The sequence below is a fragment of the Lactuca virosa genome, chromosome 5 (genome assembly GCF_052849685.1).
Source record: "Lactuca virosa cultivar CGN04683 chromosome 5, Lactuca_virosa_CGN04683_v6, whole genome shotgun sequence".
Classification (NCBI taxonomy): domain Eukaryota; kingdom Viridiplantae; phylum Streptophyta; class Magnoliopsida; order Asterales; family Asteraceae; genus Lactuca; species Lactuca virosa.
The window spans coordinates 428,934,980-428,944,770 of NC_136430.1; the positions used below are offsets into that span (position 1 = coordinate 428,934,980).

The 9,791-nt window shown below is 35.5% G+C and overlaps 1 pseudogene; it reads left to right on the forward strand.

Annotated features, from left to right (window-relative positions):
* The window catches only part of LOC145114145 (large ribosomal subunit protein uL2mz, N-terminal part pseudogene), a 31,007-nt pseudogene extending 22,545 nt beyond the window's left edge, over positions 1-8,462 (forward strand).
* Positions 8,463-9,791: the final 1,329 nt, after the last annotated feature.

Below are 9,791 nucleotides of genomic sequence, written 5' to 3' on the forward strand. Positions count from 1 at the left end.
AGGTGAGTTATCCTCACTATACTCAAGGGTCTAAGGCACCAAGGCCGGCCCTTTGAATTGTTATTAGTTATGTTATGCTAGTATGATCTGTTAGATCGATATCCTAGAGGGTAGGATGATAATATGTGATATGTCGTATGACCTGTTAGTTAGATATCCTAGAGGGTAGGATAGAATATTATATGTTATGTGGTATGATCCGGTAGATCAGTTTGTTGTCTATAGATTGTTATGTGATTATATGTTATATGTGCACATGTTTGTTTGGCTGTTGAGGCTTATCTGCTTTGTGCGAAAGCCAATAGACCTGGGCATTCCAACCTATTGGTTGTGGGCCGTGAGTATTCCATCCCGAGGATGATTGGACTTATAGTATGTGGGCATTCAAACCTGTTGGTTGTGGGCCTGTGGTATTCCAGCCTGATGGTTGATTGGACCCATAGTGTATTGGCATTCCAACCTGTTGGTTGAGGGCCTGGGGTATTCCAACCCGATGGTTGATTGGACCCATAGTATGCTGTTTGTGATTACATGTATATTGTTGTGTGTATAGGTATTTTGGGGGTAACTCACTAAGCTTTCGAGCTTACATTTATCGATTATTATTCCAGGTACTTATGATGATCTCGGGAAGGCAAAGGCGTGATCGTACAGCTCCTCATAGTTCATGATTTTATGATTTGCTTCTGGGGATACTCTGATGATTAAACTATTTTGAAAACAAACTGTAATAACTTAATGGTTTTAAATGTTCTAAAAAGTTTTAAATTGGCTTGAATTTTATGGGTGTTACACTCAGTCAGGCTGGGTCTTTATCCTAAATGGAGGAGTAATTACTTGGAAAAGTTCCAAGCAGGAGACGGTAGTTGATTCAACTTGCGAATCAGAGTATATAGCAGCAAGCGAGGAAGCAAAGGAGACGATATGGCTAAAGAACTTCATTGGAGACCTTGGAGTTGTACCAGCTATAAAAGAGCCAATGGAAATTTTCTGTGACAATGAAAGTGCGGTTGCTTTAGCTAAGGAACCAAGGGATCACAGGAGATCCAGACACATTGACAGAAAATACCATTTCATTAGACATCGAATAGAAGAAGGACTCCTCGTGGCAAAGAGGGTATCATCAGATGAGAACCCAGCAGATCCCCTCACGGAGGGACTAAGTAGGGTTAAGCATTTACAGCATGCGAGGCGCATCGGGCTGAAGGATGATATTAGTTTTAATAATTAGATGGTTTTTTGAAACTTGTAAAATGTAATTGACATTTGATGATTAAATAAAAGTTGTTATTTATTTATGAGTAAAGTGTTGCTATCATATGTTAATCGTTTACTATTGTTTCAATTTTGCATGTTTTGACTTCCAGAATAATTATATTTTTCAAACTCTCCACAGTCAGTCATACTTTGGAAGTAGGTATTGAATTAATACCGTCATGAATTGGGTTTGTAGATTGTCTAAGGTGTATTATACATAGCAATGGTTGTTGCAACATTCATGAGTGCTCATAAGGTCTGAGTATTGGACTCAACCCACGCTCACTTGTATCACTTCATGGAATTTATCACGAGTGATCGTGAGACGGTAATATCATATAAATCTTCAAACCTAGAGATATGAGTTGTTGACTATGAGTTGGTTATACATTGATTGTACGAAAACGCATTGGTAACTCGATGTTATAAAACATGCTTTTGTGCATAATTCAACAAGTAGTCAGTACAAGAATATGAGTCGAAGTTTATTTGTTCCTTCTAGGATTAGAAGCGATATCTGGGCCCCTCGATGATTTTGTTTTGACCTATGTACCGGGCCTGGTCAGAACCTAATTGATGTGTTCAATTTAGTTCTATGTCAAACAAATCAGAGATCGAGAAACAAATGTTGGACAATAAGTAAGACCATGTTCCATGTATTTGTCCGGCTGATATCTTGAGAGCAGAGGATTATATGATAACTTATCTTAAATGGAGTATCATCATCATCATCTCAGTTCCAATAGACTTTGAAAGAGCTACGATTGCTAGTTGGATTCTGAAGTCATATCTGCAACTATAGTTATTAGACTTATCTAAGTGGGAGACTGTTGGATATAGTGTCTAAGTTCATAACTATATTTGGTATGTACTTGACCCGACCCGGCATGGTCCATTTGGGTTGCATGGCATTGCAACACTTTGATAGACAAAATGAGAAAAAGGACACTTAAGGTTTATTAATATATTATAAGTTCTAATATATTAATAATATTATTTAATTAGTATTGGTCAAGAATTAATTTGGTGATCAAAAAGGAGACTAATTAAATATATGGGGTTGATTGTGTAAATCATCCATTCTTATATAGTGGGCTAATGATCCATGGTTTATGGAGTTGGGCTAAAACCCATAAGGTGCTCCATGGATAGTCCATGGGGGTTATAAACCCATGGATCATGGGAAATGAAAAGCCATGTCAATTAGGGTTTACATGTGGTAACCCTACTTGTGACACAACTATAAAAGGACCCCTTGACTAGCAAAATCGGACCACTAAGTGTAAGAACAAGAGGGAAAGCCGATTTTGTGTCATAGTGAACTTCTCTCAAGTTATTCTAAGTGTTGTGGTGTTGTGTGAAGCATTTGAGGCGTCACATTTGGGGTGCTAGGCTCACAAAGTCATCAAGGAATCTAAGCTACTAAAAGGTATGTTATTCTACTTGATTTTTGTATTACAAGTTCCCCATAACATGCTAGTTAGGATGTAAACCTTGGAAAATCAAATTTGCATGTATATTAGAGAAAACATAGATCCAAGGTTTCTAGGGTTGCATGTACACCATAGGAGTGTTAGAATGCTCAAAACCCATTAGTGGTATCAGAGCCTAGGCTTGTTTTCTGTATACTTGATGCAAACTGCTTGAAAAAGTCGAAAACTGTTCACTGTTCGTATGAACTCGCCGAGTCCATGGGGGGACTCGACGAGTCCATGAGTAAATTCATCCTATTCGTCGAGTAGGATCATGCACTCGACGAGTAGAATGCCCTGTGAGCAGATTTTCGAGTTTTGCTGCTGGAAATGGACTAGAATCATTACCCTAATCTGTTTTGGACTTATAAAATCTGTTTTTTGAAGAGGTAATGATTATGCTAATCCATATTCAATGGTTATTATCAAATTTCAAGTTTTATATGTGTTAATATGATTCTTGAAATTGTTTGATATGAATGTTTATACTTATGAGTTTTATAAGATCATAGGAATTATGTGTAACTTGCTTGTTAGTATGATTTTTGATCTTAATGCCTAATGATGGAGTCCATAATTTGTCCTCAAGTTATGGATAACCAAAAGTCACTTCTTTAAAAGTATCATTAAAGAATAAGAGGTTACATAAAATGAAGAGTTTTCACTTTAATGGACCATTAAATTCATAAGTTATGAAATGAAAAGTCTTGAATAGTTTCAATACTTGCCCTCAAGTTTTGGAATTTGTAAAGTCTTACACCCTAATACTTTAATTCCAAATTGAACCTTAGAATTTTAAAAGTTTAAAATTCAACCCTTATATTATTATTATATTAAAAGTTTAAATATATAGATATGTATAAGAATAAGTCAGTCTTACCGTTAGTAGGCCTCATTCACGAAGTCGGTCTATAAGGGGGGTATAAGGTTACTGCCTATAAATTGGCATTTTAATGGGTGTCCACTCTCACCCACCGCTTCCTTGACTGGTGGAGGGTAGTTAGCCGAACGGGTAGGATAGGACCTTAATGCTCATTAAAAAGTATCATGAAATTATAAAGTAACTATACTTTAATAATTCCCAATTTTAGTTACTTTAGGAAAATGTGAAATATGTGCTAACCCATGAAATTACACTTTGTACCTTACCAAGTCGTTAGTGGAGCGCGTGTGGTTAACCGGCACACTAACAAGGTGAGTATGCATGCACGTAAAGTTTGTAACTTTACGTGACATATTCACTAGGAGAGTATGGATCTGAAGTTTGAAACCTTAAATCCCACTGGAAAGAACCGAATACGTGAGAACACGTCGAGTCCCTCTGGTGTCTCAGCGAGTCGAGAGGGTTTTCTCATTTACGGCCAAGGGTTCACGGTCAAGGGTGTACGGTTGGTGGTTTACGGCCATGAACATCAAGGAACTCGACGAGTCCCTCGGGTGACTCGGCGAGTCGATGAGTTAAGCAGGGAACCCGACGAGTGACTGGTTGTATTCGACGAGTCAAGGTCAATATGGACTGTTGACCTTGACTAATGACCTTGACTTTGACCAGGGTTGACCCCGGGGGTATTTATGGGATTATGCTGAGTTATTTATTCATTGATTATAGATAGTTTGGGAGGAGCAGCGTAGGAGCACCAAGGCCGACCCATTTTATGAGATACGGTTATTGATTGAATGTGCGATATGATAGTATGTTATTTGCATGGAAGACTACGTGGGGGGTTCCCGTGGCATTTGGTATAGGACCTTGGAGGGTTTCCATGGCACCCTAAAATCACTACTAGAAAAAGCCTGAATAACTACGGAAATTTGTTACGGAAGTAGAATCTGTAGCTATGTTACTATGGAATATGCTACGGAATGGGTAGGCGTAGCAATTTTACTATAGAATTTGCTTCAAAATTGCATTCCATAGCTAATAGTTTAGTAACTACGGAATTTTACTACAAAAAATAAAGTCGTAGGTAGATTGTAACGAAATTTGCTACAAAATCATAATTCGTAGCTATTTCACTACAAAACTTACTACGATTAAAAGTTTGTAGCGATTTTTCTACAGAAGTTGCTACGGAATCATAATCCATTGCTATTTTACTACAAAAATTGCTACATAATTGAAGTTTGTAGTTATCTTGCTACGAATTTGCTACATAATTGGAATCCGTAGCTATTTTGCTATGAACATTTTTTACAGATCAAATTTTGTTGCTATTTTGCTATAGAATTTGCTACAGAATTAAAATATGTAGTTATTTTTCTATGTCTTTGCTATGGAATCAAAGTTTGTAGCTAACTTGCTACAATATTTTCTACGTAACCAAACTATAGGTATTTTTTATTAGATAAAAGACCACAATTATTATTTTACAAAATTGGCCAATAAATTTTTTAAGTATTTGGAGGCATCCTAGGCAAAGCTTGGACCCATTAAAGGATCATGGATGGTCGATGACCCACAATTGGTTGGATGACATGAACCCGAGTCACCCGAATGACGTATTCGAAACCGACTATCATTTGTAGGTAAAAAAGAAAAAAAAATGAATTTAAAAGAATTTGACTCTTGAAACTTGTGAAGAGGAGAATGGTAGAGATAGAAGATGTGGCAGAATCTAGCCATATGCGACCAAACCACATTGATGACCGCAGGGCGGGGATGGTGTTCACCACTGCCACAGTGGAAACCGTAAGGTAAACCGTGCCCACAACCCTTAGGAACAAAAAAACCATATCTTCGTCGCTCACATATTGAAAAGCAAGATTTCTTGAAGCTTGTTTTTTTTGTGCATATCCAATGTCTACTAGGTCGACTCAATGTATCATAAGAAAAACTCTATAAATTTCGAGTCTTTCTTAGCTTAAACCCGGTATTTTACTCAGTTTATCCAGACTCAATAGACCTATACCTAGAATATCCAAAACCCGAATAAGACTGTTATTAAAACCCAAAACTAGAACATGGAGAAACATCAATACATAATAACTAATGTTGAAAATATGAATTTTAATAAATATCTAGAACCCAATAATAATTATTCAAATAAGTACTATTCGCATGAAAAAAATATGTGCCCACATTTGACTTGAATTTAGGTTGAAATAAATAAAAAATTGTTATATGGGTTAAAAAAATAAAAAATTAAATATGAAGGTTTAAACAAAAAATAATTTAAATTTGAAATTTAAAATTTGCATTTAAAAGGAAACATATTAAATAATATATGAGTTGTAATATTATAATTTTTTGGTTATTTTCAATTAAGACAATTATTAATTGATGTGTAAATATGATATGTTAATTAAGAAAAGATAAAAAAAGAGAAAATAACAAATGAAAAAAACATTTATTCAAAAATATCAAAAAATGACACGTGTCCAAGTTAATGAGAGAGTGGCATGTAGCAAAATTATTTTCATTTATTAGGGAGGAATAATATATATATATATATATATATATATATATATATATATATATATATATATATATATATATATATATATATATATATTATTAAGGATATTGTCAATTTCTTGAAATTTAAGAGGTACTACACCTACTGCATAATATACAATCAATTTATTCATACCTTTTAATACTTCTATCACATTTCCGTTTTACAAATTAATTGCATTAAATATTCACATTTTCGTTTGAAAAATTAATGGCATTAACATTGACGTTTCATAAATTGAATCAAAAAAGTAAACATACTATTTTTCTCCTCTGTCCTCTACACTAGCATTTTCCCTCAAACAAATAGCAAAAACCCTATTTTGAAAAGCCAACATCGCACCTCATCCGCCTAACTCATCGTCATCATCACCATCGGTAGTGAATCACCACCCACTCTCCAACCTTGCACCACTCACTGTATCTGTATCTGATCGCCGTCGCCGCCACCTACTGTGCTCTCGCAACACTTTTTCGGTGACAGGAAGCCACCACGCTCTCTCTTTATCTCCTCTGTCCTCTACACTCGCACCACTCGCTTGAGATTACTTCGAGGATTAGCAGCTTTCAGATGAGATCCAAGCACTCTATCAGCCGTAAGTTTTTTTTTTTTTAAATGCAAATTCGAAGTTGAAATTGTCATGTTCAAGAGAAATGAATCTGAAAAAGGGGCTCAATGAAGATTGAATTTGATGTCGGAATTAATATGCAAATACAGATTCTTTGTTCCAGTTTTGATGTCAAACCTAGCTCTTTCAAATTATTACATGTTCGAGTGTCGTCTGTGTGTCTCTAGCCTCAAAACCCACGTCTGTATAAGGTCAAAATGCTTAAGGGTATCAGTAGTCACCCAAGGCAAAGTTCTGTTTTTGAGGTTTCAGCTTTGCTGGGATATTGGTTCTCTTAGAGTGTTAATTTGGTAATAGTAATGCCGAAAACACGTGTTTTATGAATTGCTAATGAAACAGGTGACTTTTTGAATTTGTTTGCTTGTTGCTCTTCTTGTTGAACCCTAACTTCAATTTTACAATAAGAAACAACCTTTTTGACATCAGAAGCGAAACTTTCTTTGGCATTCCTAGACCCTGGTATACTCTTTTAAATAAAAAGAGTTGATTTTGTTCATGTACATTTCAGTAAACACTTATTTGTACATGTAAAAATGCAAATATATTGAAAGAATGAATCATATGCTGATAAAGTAAAAAGAAATTGGTATTTAAAGCTGCATATTTTCAATTCAAGATGGATAATCAGTACCAGAGAGATGTCATTTCCAGCTTTCTTAATTTGATTGTAGAGATGTGGTGCTTAGGATTTGAACATTACTGATTATATTGTTATTTGAAATTTATCTATGATTTATCCAAACAAAAACAATTTTACTGACTTTATCATATTCCTACAGGTGCTCAAAATGTGAGCTCTGAAAGGCCACTTAGGCAATTCGTTACAGGTAAAGACAAGTCAGCAGGTAGAAATTCAAAGGGTCGTATCACAATTTTCCACAGAGGGGGAGGGGCAAAACGGTCACAAAGAACAATTGACCTAAAACGCAACACTTCATCAGTAGGTGTAGTTGAACGAATCGAATACGACCCAAATCGCACTTCACGGGTCGCAGTGGTCAGATGGGTCGAAGGGGCAGCCGTTGACCGCCCGAAAAAAATCAACTCCCTCCAAAAAAACTTCACCCCACCCCCAAGATCCTACCCTCCATCTCCATCAAAGGTCAGTTTTCATTCTCTTCAATTCCCGGAATGTTAGAAGACAAAAAGGTGGAATCTTTAAGGCCTAAAACAGATCATGTAGTGGTTGGACTTTCAAAAGGTAGTAGGACCTTGAGTAGTCAAAGTCAAATTCAAACGGGGACCCATATGAGAAATGTTAAGGATGTTTTCTTGTCTGCTTTTTCATCTTCAAATGGGAAAAAAAGACATGATACTCCTTATTCGTTTGTGAACGTGTTGGGTGTTCCAAGAATGGCGGTGGCAGGGGCAAAACCGGAATTTTTTGTTCCAAGAATGAAAGATGATGTGAAAGAGAATGAAAGTCTGTTGCTTAATGAGGTAAAAAGGTGGGATAAGGATAGTGTTGTGTAGGGGCATAAGATGAAACGAAAAGCAGTTGTTTCTTGGGAGAGTTTGAGACAAAGGGGGATTTTAGGGGTTGTTAATGAGTCAGAGTCAAAGTCAAAGGTGAGAGAAAGTGAAAAGGTGGAAAAAGATGGGAAATTTGGAGTGGATCGAGCTCCTGTGAGTTATATATTGGCTACCTAAGTGTCGATTTATCTGTTACCTAAGTGTCGATTTATCTGTTACCTGTCTGTTGTGACAAAAAAACAACATAAATCATAATTATACTGAAAAAAACAAGTATTTAATCGGGTTTGTAATCAAGAGTGTACATTTATATATTATTATTTTAACATTTGCACAGTTTGACATAATTGGGTTTGTAATCAAGAGTGTACATTTATATATTATTATTTTAATTATACTGATAATTGTTTATATGTAGTAAACTATTTGTGCAAAAGAATTAATTGTCTCTACAATTTAATTTTTGAATAAAATATCCGCTCCGGCGCTTGGCGCGGGTAAACGGCTAGTATATATATATATATATATATATATATATATATATATATATATATATATATATATAATACAAACAACACTTAATTATAAAACATTTTATAATAAAAATGTTTTTTGATTTCAGTCAAAATCATATCCCGCCCATAACATTACATTATCCCGCCTCCAAATTGAAATTTCCCCTAATATACCAAAAGAATCGCTTTTGCCAAAACCGGAAAACCTAAGTTCGTTGTTCCTCTGTGCCGCTTCGATTTTTTCACCACTGGCTAAGGCCCCTACCGCCGGAAAGAACTGGTTCTAATCATTCATCAATTAGAGTTTATGGACAACGTTCAATTCCGTTGACGATTATTCGTTCAACGAACATGGATGATGATCACTAAGCCCTCGATGTGCGCATTTTTTCTACTTAATTCTTATTTTGTTGTAATGTTCTTCTCGATCTCGATGTTTATTATAAGTTTATTTTATTTTAATGGAAGATAGCCTTTTTAGTTTCTTTCAATTGCATGTACCTTGTATATGGCTACCAAGATAAAATCACGGTTTTCCATCCTTCTTTATTACCTTTCCTGCAATAGGAAAAATACATTTTGACTTGAAATTAAAACTTTAACGGAGTAATTTTAAACCTTCAGATCCTTAAGTCTTTTAAACCTACAATTTGTTTACATATAGGTAATGTGTTTGTAACACCCATAAAAATTGAGCCAAATTAAAACATTTTAATTCGTTCAAAAACCATTAAGTTCATACATCTCGTTTTCAAAATAGTTTAACATCAGAGTATCCCCCAGAACCATATAACATAAATCATAAAACATGAGGAACGGTACGATCACGCCTTCGCCTTGCCACGATCTCCTGAAGTATTAAGTCGTTATCTTTCGCCCAACTGGCGCTACCTCTATTAACTTGCACTGATGGAAACTCATCCTGTTTCCTCCCTGGATCAAATCCCTTATCGCGCTGACATGATGGAACATTTCACAGCTTCCGAGCAAC